Here is a 22,732-nt window from a genome sequence, read left to right on the forward strand (position 1 = left end):
GACTTTGTCGGGCAGAGTGGCACGGGTTTCTGGACGTGTTTTCCACAGACAACAAGCAAAACTAATGTCATTTACAAAATACCCTGCAAGAACTGTAACAAACACTACATTGGCCACCCCTGAGAAAGAGAACTGAAGATGTTACCTAGTATGGCGACGAAACATCTGAAAACAAACCTTCCAGCTCAGCAAGCAAACCTACATCCAGGAACACAGCTGCTTAGAATTCCTCCACTCACCTTCTCTATCAGTACAAAGTCTCCCTCAATAGAATGAGCAAATCTCCCTGCTAGGATATTAGACCATAAGATGTAGGAGCAGAACTTTAGCCATTCAGTCCATCGAATCTGCTCCACCACTCAATTTTGGCTCGTAAGTTTCTCAACCGAATTCACCCAGTAATCTTTGATCCCCTTGACAATCAATAACCTACCTATCTCTGTCTTAAATATATTCAGTGACCTGGCCTCCACAGCTTTCTGTGGCAGTTAATTCCATAGAGTCACCACTCTCTGGCTGAAGAAGTTTCTCTTTATCTCCATTCTAAATGGTCTTCACTTTACTCTAAGGCTATGCCCTCGGATCCTAGCCTTGCCGACCAATGGAAACATCTTCCTAACATTTACTCTGTCCAGGCTGTTCAATATGTTATGTGTTTCAATTAGATTCCCCCCCCCCCCCCCCCCCCCCATCCTTCTAAACTCCATCAAGTTTGGTCCCAGAGTCTTCAAATGTTTCTCATACGTTTCACAATTCCTGGGACCGTTCTCATGAACCTCCTCTGAACCTGCTCCAGGGCCAGTACATCCTTCCTGAGATATTGGGCCCAAATCTGCGCTCAATACTCCAAATATTGTCTGACCAGAGCCATATAGAGGCTTAGAAGTACATCCCTGGTTTTATATTCCAGTCCTCTCAAAATAAATGCCAACATTGCATTTGCCTTCCTAACTACTGACTAAATCTGCAAGTTTATCTGAAGAGAATATTGGTCCCTTCCCAGTTTAGGTTAGACTCATCCTCTTTGAACAGGTCTTTTCTATCCCAAAAGACTTTCCAATTGTCCAAAAATCTGAATCCCTGAACAATGCACCAGCTCTTCAGCCAATGATTCATCCCCTTCAGTCTTTTGTTCCTTCCCTCATTAGAGTTTGACATTGGAAGTTAATCAGAAATTACTACTTTTAAGGTGTTATTTTTCAATCTTCCACTTAACCTCTTAATTTCATTCTGTACTGCTTTAGTCTTTTGCTGAAAAATGTTATGCCTCCCAATATGTACAATAACTCCTGTCTTCTCAATCTCACCTTTAACAATGTAGTTGAAGTGTTTAGAAATGTCCTTAATCCGGGCATCAGGAAAGCAAATTTATACACTACCGTAGAACCTCCTGTCTATGCCCCTGGCGGCAGAGTCATCTCTAAGAATAATTCAATGAAATCTTGTCAAATACTGCCTAACATAAAAATCATTCCAAGTGTCCAATAACTTCCATTTCCTTGGAGAGACTATCCCTTTCAACAGCTCCAAAAACTGAATATCTATTTGATAGAGGAATAGTTACCAGAGACATTTAAACTATCTTCTTCCCTCTCCCGACAGTCACCCATCTATCTGACTGATCTTGCTGGGTAATAACTTTTCTAAATCTACCAGACATCTCACTCTGCACCTTATATATGGCCTGTGGAAAAATTAAGCCTAAAAAGGATGTTTCAATAATGCCTTCTATATAAAATCACCTATCTTTCATTATATATATAATAAAATCAGCTGTTTAGCTAATTAACTGAATAAAAATGATTCCTCTTCAATAAATTCCTCAAACAAAAAAAATCTTCTTCAGAGCTGACCACATGTAGGACTCTCCAGAACAAAAACACAACTCATTATGTAAAATAATGTGTTTAAATAATTTTTCAAACAAAAACTTTTGCAATTTAAAAACAAATTGAAAACATGTGTCGACTTTTAAATTTCTGAATTAACAATAAAGAAAATCTCAATCTTTCACTGCAAACCCTTAAAAAGCTTGCTTAATTTAGCTGGTCTGTTTCTTGATCATTTGCTGTACAATATCTAGATATTGAATCCCACCACTGCCACCATTTTCTGTTGTGTTGTTTCTGCCCACAACCATAAGTTTAGATTCAAATTGAACCATTCCTAGATAAAGCAAGGTCAAGAACTGTCTTCAGCCTTGGAAAGCTTTGTAACACTGTTTAATCTATATTAAGGTTTAATATACCAATACACAATAGTCAAAGGCATGCAAAGCCTTAGCATTTAGTGGTACAGTTTCCAAAATATATCAATCTACTATACATGCTGCTCTTCACAGTTTTTAAACATGCACAGGGCTAGACTTCAGACCTTTGTCTCGATTTCAATGTATTTGTCTCTTGCTTTTAGTTCTACCCACATGTTCTTTATGCCCAGTCATGAGCAATCTTCACATTAGCAGTCTGTTGATCCAGAATCCAAAAGCCCATAGAAAACAATTTCCTTTTCTTCCTGTTCTAACTATACTAGAAAAGCTAAGGTGTTGTTATTAGCTGTCAAATGTTTTATACGTTCATTAATGGTAAGGGTGTTTCTCTGGCTGGGCCCTGTGTTTATTTGAAGAGCTTTTGCCTGAAATGTCGATTTTCCTGCTCCTCGGATGCTGCCTGACCTGCTGTGCTTTTCCAGCACCACTCTAATCTTGACATCAGTGTTTATTGTCTATCCTAGTAAGAAGGAGGTCGCGAGATACTCCCTTGAACTGCTGTTGTCAATTTGGTTCAGATAAACCCACAGTGCCATTAGTGATGGAATTCTAGAACTTTGACTCAATGAACTGAAGCAATGTTGGTATGTCTCCAAGTCTGGATGGTGAGTGGCTTGGAGGGGAACAAGTAGGTAGTGGTATTCGGAAGTATGTGGTGTCCTTGTTTTTCAAGAGGGTAATGTTTGTGGGTTTGGAAAGTGGTGTGTAAGGAACCTTGGTGAATTTCTGCAGCACATCAGATAGATGGTGCACAATGCTACTGACTGGTGGTGATGGAGTCTCGATGTTTCACGATGTTTTGCCATTCAAGCAGGCTACTTTTATTCTCAGTGATATAAAGTGAGTGTTGCTGGGATGACACTCACCCAGGCAAGTGGAGAGTATTCTGATACCCTTCTGACTTGTGCCTTGTATATGGTAAATGGGCTATTGGGAGTCAGGGGTGTGTTACTCACTGTATGATTCCAAGCCTCTGACCTGCTCTTGTGGTCACTGTACTTTATATGGCCCAGTCCAGTTTCTAGTAAATGATAACCTCCAGGATGTTGACAGCGGGCGATTTATTGATGGCATCAGTAGATGATGGTTAGATACTCTCTTGTTGGAGACAGTTATTACCTGTCACTTGCATGGCATGAATGAGACTTGCTGAAAAATGTGTTGCTGGAAAAGCGCAGCAGGTCAGGCAGCATCCAAGGAGCAGGAGAATCGACGTTTCAGGCATAAACCCTTCTTCAGGAATGAGGAAGGTGTGCCAAGCAGGCTAAGATAAAAGGTAGGGAGGAGGGACTTGGGGGAGGGGCATTGGGAATGCGATAGGTGGAAGGAGGTTAAGGTGAGGATGATAGGCTGGAGTGGGGATGGGGGCAGGGAGTTCGAGAAGGCAGTGCTGAGTCCGAGGATTGGGACTGAGATACGACTAATTTAACTAATTTAATAACTTCAGATTCCTACCCCCACACAATAATCTATCATAGTATTTGGGCATTGTGTGTGTGTGTGTGTGTGTGTGTTTGTGTGTGTACGTGCACATGTGGTGCGCACCTTCCTCATTCCTGAAATGAATGCAGATTTCTCCAGCTTCCTCATTTCCCCTCCACCCACCTTATCTCAGTTCCAACCCTTGGACTCAGCACCGCCTTCTTGACCTGCAATCTTCTTTCTGACCCCTCTGCCCCACCCCCTCTCCAGCCTATCACCCTCCTCTTAACCTCCTTCCACCTATCGCATTCCCAATGCCCCTCCCTCCAGTCCCTCCTCCCTACCTTTTATCTTAGCCTGCTTGGCACACCTTCCTCATTCCTGAAGAAGGGCTTATGCCCGAAACGTCGATTCTCCTGCTCCTTGGATGCTGCCTGACCTGCTGCGCTTTTCCAGCAACACATTTTTCAGCTCTGATCTCCAGCATCTGCAGTCCTCACTTTCTCCTCCATGAATGAGACTTGCCATTTGTCAGTCCGAACCTAGACACACGTGCTCACGCAGCATGCACATGCACACGTGCACGCACGCGCGCACACACACACAATAAGCCCAAATACTATGATAGATTATTGTGCGTGGGTAGGAATCTGAAGTTATTAAATTAGTCGTAATCTGCTTGAATGAGGGGTCGGGGCCTTCTGCTGTTCTTAACTCGTATGCTCGTGTGAAATCTAACATTGCCCTGTCCAGCTCACCCTGCTCCAATCGCCCTACTCCAGACCACTAATGAATGACTCCTGATGGAGTGTTGGCCAGGACTAGACAGATTAGGCCACAATGCCTTCCACTGTTGATTATCCTCCATAAGAACTATGTGGTGGTCATTCTTACCAATGATGTCATGCACAGCTACAAATGCAGCAGACAAAGGACAAGGTCAAGTATTTTTATTAGATCCCTCACCACTGACCATGTCCAGGTCTGGCAGCTGTTTCCTTTAGGACTTATCTACTCAGTCACCAGTGGTATTGCAGCCAAGCCACATTGAATATTGAAGTCCCCCACTCAGTGTGCATTCTGCAGCCTTGCTGTACTCCAAATGCTGTTCACTCAGCAGATGAGTCACTACTCATCCATATTGAAGAGCAGCATGTAATCAGCAGGCTGTTTCCTTGCCCATGTGTAACCTCATACTATGATTTACCATGAGGTCTGCAGTCAATATTGATGACTTCCAAGTCAACTCTCTTTGAATACATACTACAATACCGCCATCTCTGCTGGGTTTATATCTTGGATGAATTTATTAGTGTGCCCCCACAAATTGGGAAGTTTCCTGTATTTATTTTGATTACAGAAACATTGCACACTGTTATGGTGGATCAAAGCAGCTATTAGGAGAAGGAGCATTTCAAAGCATTAGGATTTAATGTATTTACAATGGAGATTTGAAATACTACACAATAAATGTGGAAGCTTTGACTTTCAGAACTGGAAATGGGCTTTTACCTGATTAATGAATATTAATTTCCCAACAATTGGTCAGGAAAGGGGGTGGGAGAGATATGGGTTAAAAGAAAATGAATGCATTTTACACTTGTTACCATTTCTCTAATATGGAATAGCATTGTGTGCTTATGGCCTGTTCCCACAGGCAGAATACCACAAGACAGTCTTTAAATTAGTCTCTTCAAGTGCAGTTGGGACCATAATTTAAATTTAATATTGTTTGGCTGGTAAAAGTTATGCGAAGACAGGAACAGCTAAATTAAACAAGTAATTGTTTTTAATAGCACTCCTTGAGACCCAGAGGTGCAAGAGTAATCCCTGAGCCCCTCAAGAAAATCTTTTACCTTCATCAGCCTCATCTGCTTTCCATGCTCATGGTCCTTCCTCCATGGTTCATGGTTTTCATGGTTCCTCCTCCTTCGCAGTTACCAGCCTGACCCCTAGCCTTTCTTTTGCCCCAAGCTTTGAGCTGGTTCCTCTTCCTATCCAAATGCTCATTTTAGTCTCTTCCATCAATATCTCTCCACCCCAGCCTACGATCTCTCCTAAACCACCTCAGCTTCCCCCAACCCTCAAATTTCCTAGTTGCCAGGGCCATTCACAATCGATGCCAATTACATAATTCTGGCTTTCCATTGCTATCATTTCTAGTTAGTTTCCAATGCCAGCACATCACTGCAGGATGCCCTTCAGGTATTGACTAAGGCCACACCATCTTTTGTTGCTTTGACAATAATATTTCCTTGGTCATAATGTCTGGGATGGAACTATTCTCAGATAATTGCACAATATTCAACTCCTGCCGCCTCAGACTGTAAAACAGCTCATGTCCATAAGCAGAAAGACCCTGGACAACATTCAGGGTCAGTATGATAAGTGGAGAGTAGCATTCACCCCACACAAATGCCAAGCAATGTTTGTCACCAGCAAAAAAATGAACCTAACTATTGCTCATTAATTTCAAAGGCATTACCATTACTAATTGCCCCACTGTCAAAATCTTTGGGTTTCTATGAATCAGAAATTAAATTGGACTAGATACATAAATACTCTGGCTACAATAACAGGTCAAATGCTGGGAATTCTGTTGCAAGTGACTCACTTCTTGACTCCTCAGACCCTATCCACCATCTACAAGGCACAAGTCAGGAGTGTAACAGAATGCTCCCCACTTGCCTGATTGGATGCAGCTCCAATGGGTTTCAAGGGCTGGATACCTTCCAGAACAGAACAGCCTGCTTTATTTACACCCAATCCACCAATATCCGCATTCACTCCCATCACTATCAAAATGTAGTAACTGCAGTATATATCATCTACAAGAAACACAAGAGAAACTCACCATGGCTTCTTCAACAGCATCTTTCAAATCCATGACCTCCACTACTTCAAAGGACAAGATCAGCAGAGGCACAGGAAAACTAAAGTCCTACAAATTTCACTCCAAACTACACACCATCCTGACTTGCAACTATATTGAATGTTCTCACTGTTGCTGAGTCAAAATCATGGAACTCGATTCTAACAGCACCTTAGGTGTATCCAGACCTCAAGGACTGCAGCAGCTCAATAAGGCATCTCACTAACTTCTTCCCAAGGGCAGTTAAGCATGGACAATAAACACAGCTAGCAAAGCTCACACACTATGAATTAATGAAAAAAAGATGGGATGAGTGCATTATTTTGTTTCTTCCACTGAAGCTTGGAGTTGAACATGTTATTCTGATCATTAACATCCTCATGTATTGTGACAAGATCACTGTGAGAGTTGTTATTTTTCACAGAAAGGGCATCTCTTCCTGGCTACACTTGTCCCATAAAAGTACAGCTGCCTGGAGATTTGATTCCTTTCAATGATTGTTGCTAGGTGTAGATGTTCTTTGTAATATTGTTGTCCTTCACTGGTTCCAACATTCTTGTGTTTGCATAGAGGTCTGGTCGTGTTCTGAGGAGTGTCACATAAGAATTGATATATAGAATGTATTATCTCAGATAACAGACTAAGATAGTGTAAATATTAGTCATAAAGGCAATAACTGGATCTACTGCAAATATGCATCTAATAAATTCCAAGAAAAGCATTTTCTCAGCAGGTAAGGCATGACCAAATTGTTAATGTAACTTTCAAACTTCACAATCTATTAAGTGTTTCATGAAATCTAAATATAATGAACAAACTAAATGGCACAAAAAGGAAGGGGTTAAACAAAGCTTCAAACACAGGATGTTAAGTCTGAGTCAGAAATATACATTAGCCACTCAATATTTATAAGAGGTCAGTGTGGTTGTGGAAAAAATCATTTATATTCAAAATTCTGTAATATTACCTGAATATTAAAAATGCTGTCAAGATCTTACTTGAAATGACAAGAAATAATATAGCTTCCTTTGTTGCATTTTGCTTCCTCAGTGGCTTTTAAAATGTTATCATCTTAATGCTATTCTGTTTTGATTGAAAACTAATAAATGAAGCAATTTGATTCTTTTCGCCCCAATCACGTTAATCTTTTTAGTCTCGTTGCAATGCAAGCGTTAGCAATGTCACAGTCAATATGTGACAGTTTCAGTCAGGACCAGTTCTCATTATGCAACACTAACAACCAGTGACTTGATTTGTACCATTGGTGTTCTAATGCCATTTATAATCAGTGTTAGTCTTCTGTTTAAATCACATTACAAATTATGCAGTAGTGTCCTGGATCTAGTCCAAACAGTAGGATGATCCAAGCCTTGACTTCCAAAGCATGTATAAGATCTTCTCCATCCACTGACGCATACTGGAACTAATTACTTCTTTAAATATTGGCTTGGAGTTAGAAGCTATAGCAACCCAAGTTCCATAAAATTGATTGTAATGAAATCACACTTATAATCAATTATTGCTGTTTTGTAATTGTAAGAATCATAGCATTGATTGCCAATGGAGAGCAATGAGACTAAACAAGTAATCAGTAAATAGCATTTCCAGCCAATGGGAGCACCATGTCAAGGTCAAGCTGAAATGCATTTAATTGGCTGCCTAATACTGAACAGTCAATGCACAATGTGGTGTGCCAATAAGCATCATAAGGCCATAAGACATAGGAACAGAAATTAGGCCATTCAGCCATTCAATCATGCCTGATACATTTTTAGATTATATTAGATTACCTACAGTGTGGAAACAGGCCCTTCGGCCCAACAAGTCCACACCGACCCGCCGAAGCGCAAACCACCCATACCCCTACATTTACCCCTTACCTAACACCACGGGCAATTTAGCATGGCCAATTCACCTGAATCGCACATCTTTGGAATGTGGGAGGAAACCGGAGCACCCGGAGGAAACCCACGCAGACACAGGGAGAACATGCAAACTCCACACAGTCAGTCGCCTGAGGCGGGAATTGAACCCGGGTCTCAGGCGCTGTGAGGCAGCAGTGCTAACCACTGTGCCTCCGTGCCTCCCACTAATTCAACTCCATTCCTCCACTTTCTCCCCATAACCCTTGATCCCCATGATACTAAAGAACCTACCTGTCTGTCTTAGATATATTCAATGACTTGGCCTCCACAGTCGAATGTGGCAGTGAATTTGATGCATTCACCACCATCTGGCTGAAGAGGTTTCTTGATATCTCCATTCTAAAATGTCTTCCCTTTTATTCTAAGGTGGTGTCCTCGGGTCCTAGTCTCTCCTACCAATGAGAACATTTTTCTAATATCTACTCTGTCCAGGCTATTCAGTATTCTGTACGTTTCAATTAGATCCCCCGTCATCCTTCTAAACTTTGTTGAGTAAAGACCCAGTGTCCTCAAACATTACGTTAAACTTTTCATTCCTGGGGCTATTCTTGTGAACCTCCTCTGAACATGCTCCAGGGCCAGTACGTCCTTCCTGAGATATGGGGCCCAAAGCTGTGCACAAAACTCTAAATGTGGTCTGACCAGAGCCTCAGAAATACAAACCTGGTTTTATATTCAAGTCCTCTCAAAATATATGCCATAATTGTATTTGCCTTCCTAACTACTGACTCAACCTTCAAGTTTGTTTTGAGAGAATCCTGGAGTAGAACTCATAAGTCTCTTTGCACTTCACACTTCTGAACTTTCTCTCCCTTTTGAAAATGCCTCTATTCTTCCTACCAAAGTGCATGACCTCACACTTTCCCACATTGTACTCCACCTGCCACTTCTTTGCCCATTCTCATAACCTCTGCATATCCTTTTGCAACCTCCCCACCATCTCAATGCTCCCCATCCCTCTACCTATCTTTGTATCATCTGCAAACTTAGCCAGAATTCCCTCAGTTCCTTCATCTAGATCGTTAATGTATGAAGTGAAAAATTATTGTCCCAACACTGAATCTTGCTGAACATCACTTGTCGCTGTCTGCTATCCTGAAAAGGATCCTTTTATCCCCATTCTCTTTCTGCCAGACAGCCAACCTTCTCTCCATGCTAGTATCTTGCCTTCAACAGCATGGGCCCTTATCGTATGCAGTAGTCTCCAGTGCACGCCTTCATGATGTCTAAATAGATAACATCGATTGGCTCTCCTTGGTCTAACCTGATAATTACTTCCTCAAAGAGTTCTAACAGATTTGTCATCCCCTTGATGAAACCATGCTTACTTTGCCTTATTTTAGCATGCACTTTAAAGTACTCAGAAATCTCATCCTTCACAAAGAAATCCAGGATCTTACCCAGAACTGACATTAAGCTAATTGGTCTGTAATTTTCCATCTTTTGCCTTACTCCCTTTTTAAATGGGGTGTCATGTTAATGATTTTCCAATCCTCTGGGACCTTCCGATTCTAGTGATCCCTGGAAGATCACTACTAATTTCTCTATTATCTCTTCAGCTATCTCCCTTAGAAGTCTGGGGTGTCACCCATCTGGTCCAAGTTATTTATCCACCTTCAAGCCATTCAGTTTTTTCTAGCACTTTCTCCTTGTGATGGCCACCATACTCAGCTCTGCCCCCTCACTTTCTTGTATTTTTGGGATATTATCAGGTCTTCCACCATGAAGCCTGACACAAAGTATTTAGATCGTCAGCCATTTCCTTGTTCCCCACTACTCTCTCCAGCGATATTTCCCAGCAGCCCAATGTCCACTTTTCCTTCTCTTTTGCCCTTTATATATCTAAAGTAACACGTACAGTCATCCTCTATATTATTGACTAGCATACCCTCATCTTTAATCTTGTCCCTCCTTATTTCTCTTTTTGTTGCCATCTGTTGATCTTTCTAAGCTTCCCAATTCTCCAGCTTCCCACTTCCTGTCACCATATTATTTGCTTTTATGCTATCCCTGACTTCCCCAGTCAGCCATGGTTGCCTCATCCTCCCTGTACCATGCTTTATTTTGCTTGGAATGAATCTCTGCTGTGTTTCCTGAATTACTCCCACAACCTCCGACCATTGCTGTTCCACTGTCTTTCCTGCTAGGCTCCTCTCCCAGTCATTTCTACCTAGTTCCTCCCTCATGCCTCTGTAGTTGTCTCTATTGAGCCATGACACCATTTATTCTGATTCAATCTTCTCTCTCTCTCTCTCTCTCTCTCTCTCTCTCTCAAATTGCAGAGTAAATTCAATCATATTATGATCACTGCTTCCTAAGGGTTCCTTCATCTTAAGCTCCCTTATCAAGTCTACCTCATTGTACAACATTAAATCCAGTATTGTCTATTCCCTAGTGGGCTCCACTACAATCTGCTCCAAAAAGCCATCTCACAGACACTCCACAAATTCCTTTCCTTGCAATCTACTACCAACCTGATTTTCTCAGTCTCCCTACATATTGAAATCCCCCATGGTCACTGTAACTTTGCCTATCCTACACATTGTTCTATCTCCTGGTGTATTTTCTGCTCCAGCTCCGGACTACTGTTTGGAGGCCTGTACATAACAACACTAACTATTTTTTTTTAAAACCTTTGCAGTTCCTCAATTCTACCCACACAGTTTCTACGCCATTTGACCCTACTTCATATCTTACTATTGATTTAATTTCATTTCTTACTAATAAGGCAACCTCAGCCCCTCTGCCCATCTGCCTATCTTTTCGATAGGATGTACGTCTTTGAATGTTCTGCTCCCAATCCTGATCCCATTGCAGCCATGTCTCTGTGATGCCCACTATGTTATACCTGCCAGTTTTGATCTGCACCACAACCACATTTACCTTATTCCTTATACTGCAAGCATTCAGATATAATGCCTTCAGTTCTGTATTAACTGTCCCTCTTCTCATTGTCATTCATTTGTCCAGTGAGCTTGAAGTTTGATTGTTAACCCTTTTCATACACTCTGTCCTATTTGTGTCTGTACAGGAGATTTTAATAATCTCTTCTGAATTCTACACTCTTACCTCCTCCTTTAATTTTGGTTTTATAATTTCCCCTGTAACTGAGAACCACCCCACCCATTTAGTTTAAAGCCCTGTCTATAGCCCTTGTTATGCTCCTTGTTAGGTGCCTTTCAATTTAAGGGCTAAAAACATTGGTGCTCCATATACTGCCCTTTTGTTACAACATAAAATGGTCATACATGATTTGAAGATTACCTAACAAGTTCACTTCTAATGTGCTAAAGCAAGGAAACAGCAAATGTAGGAACCCATAGTAATAGATGTATGATGGCAACTAACAACTGAACTTTCCAGTCAAGGAATAGCAATATGGTTTCGAGTCAGAAATATGTGTGTCTTAGCAAGGAATGGGTAGGTGGTGGCCCCTCTCAGTATTTGCTGCCATTCTTCTTCTAGATGGCAGAGATAACAGGCTTATTAAGTGGTGCTATTCGAGCTTGGATGAATTCTGCATTGTGTCTTATAGATAGTATGCACTATTTTCACTGCGCATCCCTGGTAGAGGAAGTGATGTTGAAGGTATTAATTGGAGTGTCAATCAAGAGTGTTGCTTTGTTTTAGATGGTGTAAAGCTGCCTGAGTTCTGTTGGAACTGTACCCATCCAAACAATTGGGAAGTATTCCATCATACCCCTAACTTGAGCCTTGTAACAGGCATTAGAGAGACAGGAGGTGAGTTGCTTGCCTTAGTTATCCCAGCCTTTGATTCAGTCTTGTTCTCCCAGTATTTATACAGCCAGTTCAACTCATTTTCTGCTTAATGGTAATCCCAGGACATTGAAAATGGAGTATTCAGCAGTGGAAATGATATTTAATGTTAAGGGATGGGGTGGTTAGATTCTCTCCTGTTAGAGATAATTATCGCCAGGCACTTGGGAGATGCAAACATTATTTGCCATTCCAGTGCAAGACCAAATCTTGCATATAGGCATGAACTGTTTCAGTTTGAGGAGTGAGAAATGATGCTGAATGTTGTGCATCAACAGCAAATTTCCCCAATCTGATCTTCTGTTGAAGGGAGTCTCATTAATGTAGCAGCTGAAAGTGGCTGAGGAATGTCTGCAGTGATATCCTGCAACTGAGATGACTGCGCTCCAGCAACCACAAGCTCTGCAACCAGTGGAAAATTTTCCCCTAATTCTCACTGACGCAAGTTTTGTAAGAACCCCTTGATGCCATACTCAATGAAATGTTGCCTTGATGTCAATGGTACTCATACTCAGAGGAGCATAGGAATTAGAACAAGGTGTAGGCCATTTTGATCCTTTAAGCCTACTTCACCACTCAATGTACCTGTCTGTCTTGTGCTCTCATCTGTTTTTTCTGTCTGCTTTTTACAACCTTATCTTTCGAAATATGTTTTGCATGTTGTACTGCCCTGTGTAACCAATCTGAAGCCTATCTCAACTACATAATTCCACTTTTACTCGGATGTTGCCTGGTATGGAGGGAAAATCTTATGAGGATTATGATGAAAATCTGTTGAGGAACTTGTGACTCGTTAGAGAGAAGAAGGTTGAGAGGTGAATTAATTGATGCATACAAGATAATCAGAGGTTTAAATTGGGTAGATAGTGAGTGCCTTTTTCCTTGGATGGTGATGGCTAGCACAAGGAGGCATCGCTTCAAATTGAGGGGTGATAGGGCAGATGTCAGAGGTAGTTCCTTTACTCAGAGAGTAGGAGGGGCATGGAGTGCACTGCCTGCAACAGCTGTAGACTCGCCAACCTTACAGGCATTACAGTGGTCATTGGACAGGCATTTGGACGAGAACGGAATAGTGTAGATTAGATGGGCTTCGGATTGGTTTCACAGGGCAATGAAACATCCAGGGCCAAAGGGCCTGTACTACGCTGTAATGTTCAATGTTCTATATGTAATCAGCTTCTAATAAATTTCAAGTCACATTTTCCACTAACTCTGGGGAAGAAAATTCCATGTTCTAATGACCCTCTAAGAGAAAGAAAAGCTCATCTCTATTTTAAAAGGGAGATCCCTTATTCGTATCCCCTGATGATAACCACCTGATGAAGGCATGGCGCTCCGAAAGCTAGTGCTTCCAATTAAACCTGGTGGGCTATAACCTGGTATTGTGTGATTTTTAACTTCATATCCCCTAGTTTCAGTCTACTCCTCAAGAGGAGACATCATCTAAACATCCACCTAATCTAGTTCCATCAAGATCTCATTTAAGATCACCACTAATTCTTCTAAACTCCAATTGCTTTAGGTTGAACAGATTAGGGCTTTCTTCACAAGATAAGTGCTTCAAAGCAGGAATGCATCAAGTGAACCTTCTCTGAACTACCTGTGAAGAAACTGTTTCTTTATTTCAAGTTTAAAGAGCAAACTGTGCAAAGTATGACAATATAATCTCAACAAATGTGCTGTACAGCTGCAGTAAGGGTTTCCTACTTTTATATTCCGTTCTCATTGCAATAAACTACATTTATTTTCATAATTACCTTGGGTGCACCAGCCTAATAATCATTTGTGATTCATGTACCAGGACACTTGGATCCTTTAGTACATATGAGTTCTACAATATCTCTCAATTTAAATAATATCTTGCTTTTCTATTCTTCCTAACAAAATGGACAATTCTCGTTTAACCACATTGTACTTCATCAGTTACGGTTTTACCCATTCAATCAATCTGTCTACATACCTTCTTAAACATGCTATCTCCTCTTAACACCTTCCATCCCCACCTATTTCATTGCCATCAGCAAATTTAGCAACCTGATGTGCAGCCTTCCTATCCAAATTATTGATATAGATTGTAAATAGTTAAAAATCAGTATTGATCCCTGCCTTAATGAACAAGTCAAAGTTTACGAGTCTGCAAAAGACCAATTTATCTCTGTTCTCTCCTCTCTGTTAGTGAATGACTTCTTTCTCCATGTTAATAGATAAACCTCTACATCATGTGTCATTATCTTGTGTAGCAACCTTAGTTGTGGCACCTTATCAAAAGCTTTTTTTGAAAATCCAAATGCACCAGATTAATCATTTTGTTTTGATTCACGGAATGCTGCTTTGTCAAAAAAGTCTCTATTTGCCTCAACTTTAGTTCTCCATTTCCTATTGTAAAGAGCAAATAAGGAAAATAAATGAAGTGAATTCACAACAAATAGAAGGATATTAAGAGGGTGGAGGAGGTAAGAGGTCATGGAATGCAATTCCACAGATTCTTGAAGATGCCAGTCGAGGTAGGTAAAGTGATAAAGAATCGAAATAGGATCCTTTCTGTCATTGGGCAAGGTTTTCAACACGAGAAGGGTTGTGATGCTGGAAATACACAAAGTCAAAAATCATGTAACAACAGGTTTATTTGGAAGTACAAGCTTTCGGAGCACTGCTACCTGATGAAGAAGCAGTGCTGTGAAAGTTTGTATTTGCAAATAGACCTGTTGGACTATAACCTGGTGTTGTGTGAGTTTTAATATTGTCCACAGCTGAAAATGTGTTGCTGGTTAAAGCACAGCAGGTTAGGCAGCATCCAAGGAACTGGAAATTCGACGTTTTTTTCGACGTTATGGAAACGTCGAATTTCCAGTTCCTTGGACGCTGCCTAACCTGCTGTGCTTTAACCAGCAACACATTTTCAGCTGTGATCTCTAGCATCTGCAGACCTCATTTTTTACCCGTTAATTTTGTCCACCCCAATCCAACACCAGCACCTCCACATCAGGGAAGTACATAAGGTATTGGTTAGGCTATAGCTGGAGTTTTGTGTATAGTTCTGATTACAACACAGAGGGCATGATTACTCTAGAGAGTACAGAGGAGATTTATTATAATGTTGCTGGGGCTTGAAAATTGCAAATATAAGGAAAGATTAGGCAGGCTAAGATCATTTTCCTTGGAGGGGGCTGAGGGGTGGGTTAATCCAGGTGTACAAAATATTGAGGGGCTTGGATACAATGGATAGGGAAGTTCTTTTTTTCCCCTCATTGAGAGTTCAATTACCAAGGAAAACAAACTTAAGGTGATTGTAAGGAAGAATAGAGGAAACACGAAGAACTACAGTGAGGTAGTTGGAGTCTGGAGTTTTCTGCCCAGTTTGGTGATTCAGGTGGGAACACTTCACTCATTTCAAAGGAATTGGATCTGCATTTGAAGCTTTGTGGTTTGCAAAGCCATGGATCAGGTACCGCAAAGTGGGATTAAGATGGGAGACTGTTGTATTCAGCCTGCACAGTCAGGGTGGGCTGAATAGTCGCTTTCTGTGCTGTAACATATCTGTAGTTCCACTGACTGGCTAATGTTCCCAAATTAGCTGCTGTATGTTTTATCAATGCTACAAGTGTACTTTGAATATGAATTTAAAATATTTGTAAATGCTGTAAACTTAATTAAAAATAAACAACACTGAAAGCACTCAGTTTGAAAAAAATGTTTAATGAGTTGAATTTTAGAATCAAAGATGAAGCTACTGGTATACCGTTAAAAGTTCAGTTAGTCCTGATTGAAGAAGGCTTAAATTTAATAGTGCTCTCAACATTGTCTAAGCTTGTGACTACTTAATGATTTTAAAGTATTCCATAATGAAGACTAAAATTGTTCAGTTTGTGATGGAGAAGAGTATCTCTGGCAGCACCTTCCAAACTTCCATGTTTAATTGTACATGTGTGAGCACCAGGTGTTCTTATGGTATAATAAGGTTCATATAGTCATCATGATGTAACTGATAACAACTCTGGCATCAGTAAGGGAGAAGACATCAATATAGAACATGCATGTGAAAATAGACACTATGCTGGAGAGCTGTATTTGAAAGCATAAAGAAGAACTTTGCTTAATTTTGCAGATGACATTGAAAATTGGTGATGTGGTAAATAACAACGGGAAAACGTTAGTCTGCTAGAGTGGCACAATGGCTGTGATTAGCATTGCTGCTTCACAGCACTGGGGATCCAGGTTCAATTCTCACCTTGGGTGACTGACTATGTGGAGTTTGCACATTCTCCCCATTTCTGCGTGAGTTGGGCACTCTGGTTTTCTCCCACAGTCCAAACCTATGCAGGTTAGGTGGATTGGCCATGCTAAATTGCCCATTGTATCCATGATATTCAGGATTGGTGGATTTTCTATAGTACATGCAGGGTTATGGGAATAGATTTGAGATGTTCTTTAGAGGGCTGTTGCCAACTTGATTGAATGGCTTCTATTTGCATTGTAAGCATTTTGTGATTGTAGATGGGCTGAACAGTGACAACTGGAATTGAATCCTGAAAAGTGTGTGATGATACATTTTGGGAAGACTCACAAGGCGAGGGAGTACATATTGAATGATAAAATCCAAGGAAGTACAGAAAATCGAGGACTTTGGTGTGCACACCCATAGATCCTTGAAAACAGCAGAAAAAGTAGATTAGGTGATATAGAGGATATATGGGATGCACTTTTGTTCGTCAAGGCATTGAATAGAAGAGCAAAGAGGTGATGATGGAACTGTATATAATATTGTTTAGGCCACAGCTGGGGCCCACATGTGGTTCTGGTTGCAGTACCAGAGGAAGGATGTGATTGTTGGGCAGGGTGCAGAAAGATTCACCAGGATGTTGCCTGGATAGGAACAATTCAGTTATGAGAGACTAGAAAGGCTGGGGTTGTTTCTCCTATAGCAGAGAAGGCTAATGGGGATCTGATTGAGATGTATGAAGTTCTGAAGGATACAGATAGGATAGATAAGGATACGCTTTTCCTCCTAGTTTAAGGGTCAGTTACCAGGAGGCATCATTTTAAGGTAAGGAACAGGAGATTTAGAGGGAATTTGAGAAAGTAATTTTTTCACTCAGACAATTGTATGTATCTGGAACTCTGTCTAAAAGGGTGGTAGAGGTAGGAAGAGTGGTGGTAGAGCGGTTGCTTTTTGGATTAGATGTCTGTGACCAGCAGTATGCCATAAGGATCAGTGCTGAGTCCACTGCAGTTTGTCATTTATATAAATGATTTGAATGTGAGTACAGGAGGTATGAGTCGTAAGATTGCAGATTACTCCAAAATAGGTGGTGTAGTTTTTATTATTCATTCACAGGATGAGGGCATCACTGGCTAGGTCAGCATTTATTGGTCATTCCTAATTGACAGGAAGACAGTTAAAAGTCAACCACATTGTTGTGGGTCTGGAGTCACATGTAGGCCAAACCAAGTAAGGATGGCAGTTTCCATCCCTAAATGACATTAGTGAACAGATGGGTTTTTCCAACAATTGGCAATGGATTCAGGGTCATCATTGGATTCTTAATTAGAGATAATGAAGGTTATTTCAGAGTACAATGAGACATTGATCAGAGGAACCAATATGCCAAGGAGTGGCAGATGGAGTTTAATTTAAATAAAAGTGAGGTGCTGCATTTTGGTGAGCCAAACCAGGGCAGGTCTTATACATTTAATGGTAGGGATCTGAGCCATATTGCCGAACAAAGTGACCTTGGAGAACAGATGCATAGATTCTTGAAAGTGCAGCTGCAGATAGATGGAGTGGTGAAGGAGGTGTTTGGCACACTTATCTTCATTGATCAGAACCGGAGTTGGCATGCCACATTGTGGCTATACAGGACATTGATGAGTCACTTTAGAATAATTGCATTAAATTCTGGTCTCCCTGCTATAGGAAGGATGTTGTGAAACTTGAAATAGTGCAGAAAAGACTTACAAGAATGTTACTGGGATTTGGAGAAGCTGAATTGGCTGGGACTTATTTCCTGGAGTATCAAAGGCTGAGGCATGACCTTGTAGAGGTTTATAAAATCATGAAGGGCATCATTAGGGTGAATAGACCATGTTTATTTTCTTTCCAGAGTAGTGGAGTGCAAGCTAGAGGTCATAGGTTTAAGGTGAGAGGGGAATAATTAAACAGACCTGAGGAGTAACTTTTCACTCAGAGGATGGTGTTTACAGAATGAACTGCCACAGGAAGTGGTGGAGGCTGGTACAATCACAATGTTTAAAAGGCATCTGGATGGGTATTTGAATAGGAAGGGTTTTAGAGGGATATTTGCAACATGAAACTAGGTCAGATTGGGATGTCTGGTCAGTGCTGACGAGTTGGACAGAAGTGTCTGCTTCCATACTGTGTGAATCTATAACCCTCAAGATATTTAAGCATTATTCAGATGAACACTTGAAACTCCAAAGCTGACAAGGCGATGAGCCAAGTGCTGGAAAATGGGATTAGAGTAGATAAATAGTTGATGATCATCACAAACACGATGGGCTGAAGGGCCTCTTTCCATGCAGTAAAAACATTGACTCTCCAGTCTCCACTCTCCACTTAGTGATAAGGAGCAAAGAGCCTCAGGGACAATATATGTGCAGATAGCCACAACCCAGCGATACTACAGATTGCTATCTCAACATACAGAATTGACTTTAAGCACAAGATAAAGCTGTTTGCAGTTTTACACAGTAATAATAACCAGTTCTGACAGCTTTACTGCTATCATTGGGTTTCTGGATTCTGGCAGTAACCCTAAATACAATTCTCCTTTTCTATTCACAGATACTGATTGAGCATTTCCTGTGCTGACTTTGATTTGAACACTGTCAGTGGAAATCTCAAACACAGTTCAAGACTTGTAACAAATTTATTTTTGGCATCCTAATGGTTCAGGTGGTAATTTGTCATTTGTTATTGTGCTAAGTTACGCATAGGCTGGAATAGTGTTCCTAGTGTGATCACCTGGTTTCCTTAGTTAACTCACTGGAGGAAATAGCCCCAAATCTCAAGACAGGATATATTAACCAGAGTTTTGCCTTATAATATTGAATGACTGGAGAGGAGTGATTTGTGAGTGTAGACACAAGTGAATTCAGGATTATTCCTGGCTGCAAGCACCCCACCCCCTCCAAATGCAAATAACATTCTGACATATTAGAGACTTACATCTGAAGGATTGACCATTTGTTCAAGATATTTTCTATAACATCGTTCAGAAGTACAATATTGAGAAAGAGAATTGTTTTGCTGTTCAACAAGGAAATGAGACCTCCTGACTTGCCAAATAAATGGAGCTGTCTTGGTGGGCTGAATGGTCTACTTCTATTTCAAATTCCTGTGTTCCATGGATAACTTATTTTAAAACATAAAGACAAGAGAAAGGATCTGATGAGGTGAAGAAGGGCTTATGCCCGAAATGTCGATTCTCCTACTCCTTGGATGCTGCCTGACCTGCTGCGCTTTTCCAACAACACATTTTCAGCAAAGGATCTGATGCGACAAAATCATTTGATTGGTCACAATTTCTATGTGCTATGCTCATGAACAGCTCAAAATGTTTCATGGCACTCTTTACCCACTCACAGATCAATTTTTCTCCCAAAACTTTGTAAATAGCTCATCGTGAAATAGTATGATTAGATTAGATTACTTAGTGTGGAAACAGGCCCTTCGGCCCAACAAGTCCACACTGATCCACCAAAGCGCAACCCACCCAGACCCATTCCCTTACACCTTGGCAATTTAGCATGGCCAATTCACCTAACCTGAACATTTATTTTGGACTGTGGGAGGAAACTGGAGCACTCTGAGGAAACCCACGCAGACACGGGGAGAATGTCCAAACTCCACACAGTTAGTCAACTGAGGCGGGAATTGAACCTGGGTCTCTGGCGCTGTGAGGCAACAGTGCTAACCACTGTGCCACCATGCCACCCACCTGTGCCACCATGCCGCTCACGGTGTAGTTTCTACATACAGAAAAAAAGGTTCCTAACAGCCAATATTTGCAGTTTAATTGATGGCATGGAATGAAAAAAAAACTTTTAATTACAATATAATGAAGTGGATATGATGTGTCATGCAGATGAATTTCTCCATATCTCTAAAAAGTAGAAAATACCACACTGCCAGGTTGTTGCATTCAGGCTAAAACTAATCAACTCTTTCCCAAGTAATATACATTGAAAAAGCAGCAGAACACGGATGTTACATATAGTTAGGAAAACAGGTAAGGAGAGTAAGGTAATAAGAGACATGGATGGAGTAGATTGCCAGAGACTTTTCCCCAGGGCAGAAATGGCTATCATGAGAGGTCATAATTTTAAGTTGATTGGAGGAAGGTATAGGGGAGATGTCATAGGTATGTTCTTTACACAGAGAGTGGTGGGTGCGTGGAATGCACTGCCAGTAGTAATAGCACAGTCAGAGACATTTGTGATATTTAAGCGACTGCTGGACATGGAAGGCAGTAATTTGAGGGGTGTGTAGGTTAGGTTGATCTTAGTTTAAGATAAATGTGCAGCGCAACATTGTGGGCTGAAGGACCTGTGCTGAACTGTGCTGAACTGTTCTATGTTCTATGTAAAGATATACCAAGACCAGTTGTTCAAAAAGGGTAAGTGCCTTCCTGTAGACTTCATGTGTAATGACACTTTTAGATGAAATATATATCTGTTGAACACTTCGGCAAAAGACAATGCTCTATGATGACATAGATTTTGTTTCACTCGATGAAGCTTAAATGCAAGTTAGAGCCATTGAACTGTCTAAATAATTTAAGAGGCTAATAATTGTTATTCTTCGATAGCAATGCTGCCTCATAATCAGGTTGGTTGTGTGCTCACTGAATATGTCATTTATAATCCATCACAATGCTGATCACTGGAATGCAGGTTGTCCACCAGACTCATTAAGATGTCTAAGGAAAAACACAGTATAATCCTATAGCAAAGCTCCACTCCGATCACTTCAACACAGTTCCAATACATAACATCCAATAGCACTTCATTTTAGAATACAATGGATTCTACTGGAAATGGACTCTGATGCAGATGGCCTCCTAAACACTATTTGATTTATATGGTTTTCAAAGCACTCTAGCTTTGCTGAAACTCTGCATTGCTCAATGATCTCTCTCCAAATCTTAGCCTTTGTTGTATCTACATCGGGATGTTGCACTCCCTCTGCTGGTCTTCATTTACATTACAGCTTAACCTTCTCCCCTTGCTAAAAACATAATGAAAGTATGTTAATTTCTGAACATTAAACTTCAGAATAATTTATTTTGTACTAATTCCAATACATTTGTTTCTTTCACCTAGTTAAAGTAACAGTCTTCCTAGGAATATTCGTTTTGTTGCAATGTCAGGAATGAATTCAGTCACTATAGAGAGTTTTCTAGATCTTAAAATTAATTCCTACTTCTCATGATTATGAAGGAAAATCTTCTGTCCTCCAGAATTCTAGGTTGAGGTTATCTGTGGTGTGTACCATTGGTATGTTTCTTATTACGGAACCCTTTGTCTTTGCATCAACCAGATCAAGGAGGCGACTTGTTGCATTATTCTCATCACTGGGTCTAAAATTAAACCACCCTGCACCCTAACCCTCCCTATAACCTAGTGCAATCATTAAGGAGGAAATTTTCCCAACAATATCAGAAAAAATGTTTCTCCATTAATACTGTTGGGTTGTGCTACTTGTCAGAGGCACTGTTTTTTTTTCCCCAACCATGCCAAGTATTAATTTGTTCAGGTGAACCTTGTATAGATTTTAACATCGCTGTTGTTGCAATAATCTGTGGATGAGCAGTAGATTATTTGTGAAACTTTACAAATCTTTCTGGCGTGAAGTATGATCCATTATCTGATATTTTCTCTGATAAGCTAGAGCGGGTAGTTCTGGATTTCATATATGATATCACTTCTTGCGAATTAGTTTAGGTACTAGTAGAAATCTTGTTTGAGATAATTTCAAATATGCCAGTCCAATCTTTCTGCTACAAATGTTTGGAGGACCAGAAAGAACCACAGTTTCACATTATTTGTTCTTTGCATATTCAATGCACTTCCTAATTACAATAGCTTATTCATGCTTGGCCATAAAATACTGTTCCACAACTCTTTCTTGATGCTTTTGGCTAACATTTTACCTTGTGCATATTCTGTTCTGTATCTTGAATTCATTATGTTGCAATCACTAATTAGGTATTGTCAATTGTTTTTCATCACCAGTCATGGTACTAGGCTTTGATTGTCTTTTGCAATCCTTGCATTTTCCATATAGGTTTAGAAGCTGCATCAGCACATTTTTAAACATTTCTCTATCAGCTATAGCTTTGTAGGATTTTATTCATGCATGTCTTTAGCCTTGACTAATTGGTTATACTATTTCTGAGCCAAAACCTGAGCTTCACGGGAGTTCTCATGACATGAGCATAAAATTCA

General features: G+C 40.5%; 1 protein-coding gene across 2 annotated transcripts in view; it reads left to right on the plus strand.

Annotated features, from left to right (window-relative positions):
* LOC132817060 (inactive dipeptidyl peptidase 10-like) overlaps window positions 1–22,732 on the plus strand; it is a 924,305-nt gene that overhangs the window by 350,120 nt on the left and 551,453 nt on the right. The window lies entirely within an intron of this gene.

The sequence above is a fragment of the Hemiscyllium ocellatum genome, chromosome 7 (genome assembly GCF_020745735.1).
Source record: "Hemiscyllium ocellatum isolate sHemOce1 chromosome 7, sHemOce1.pat.X.cur, whole genome shotgun sequence".
Lineage (NCBI taxonomy): Eukaryota > Metazoa > Chordata > Chondrichthyes > Orectolobiformes > Hemiscylliidae > Hemiscyllium > Hemiscyllium ocellatum.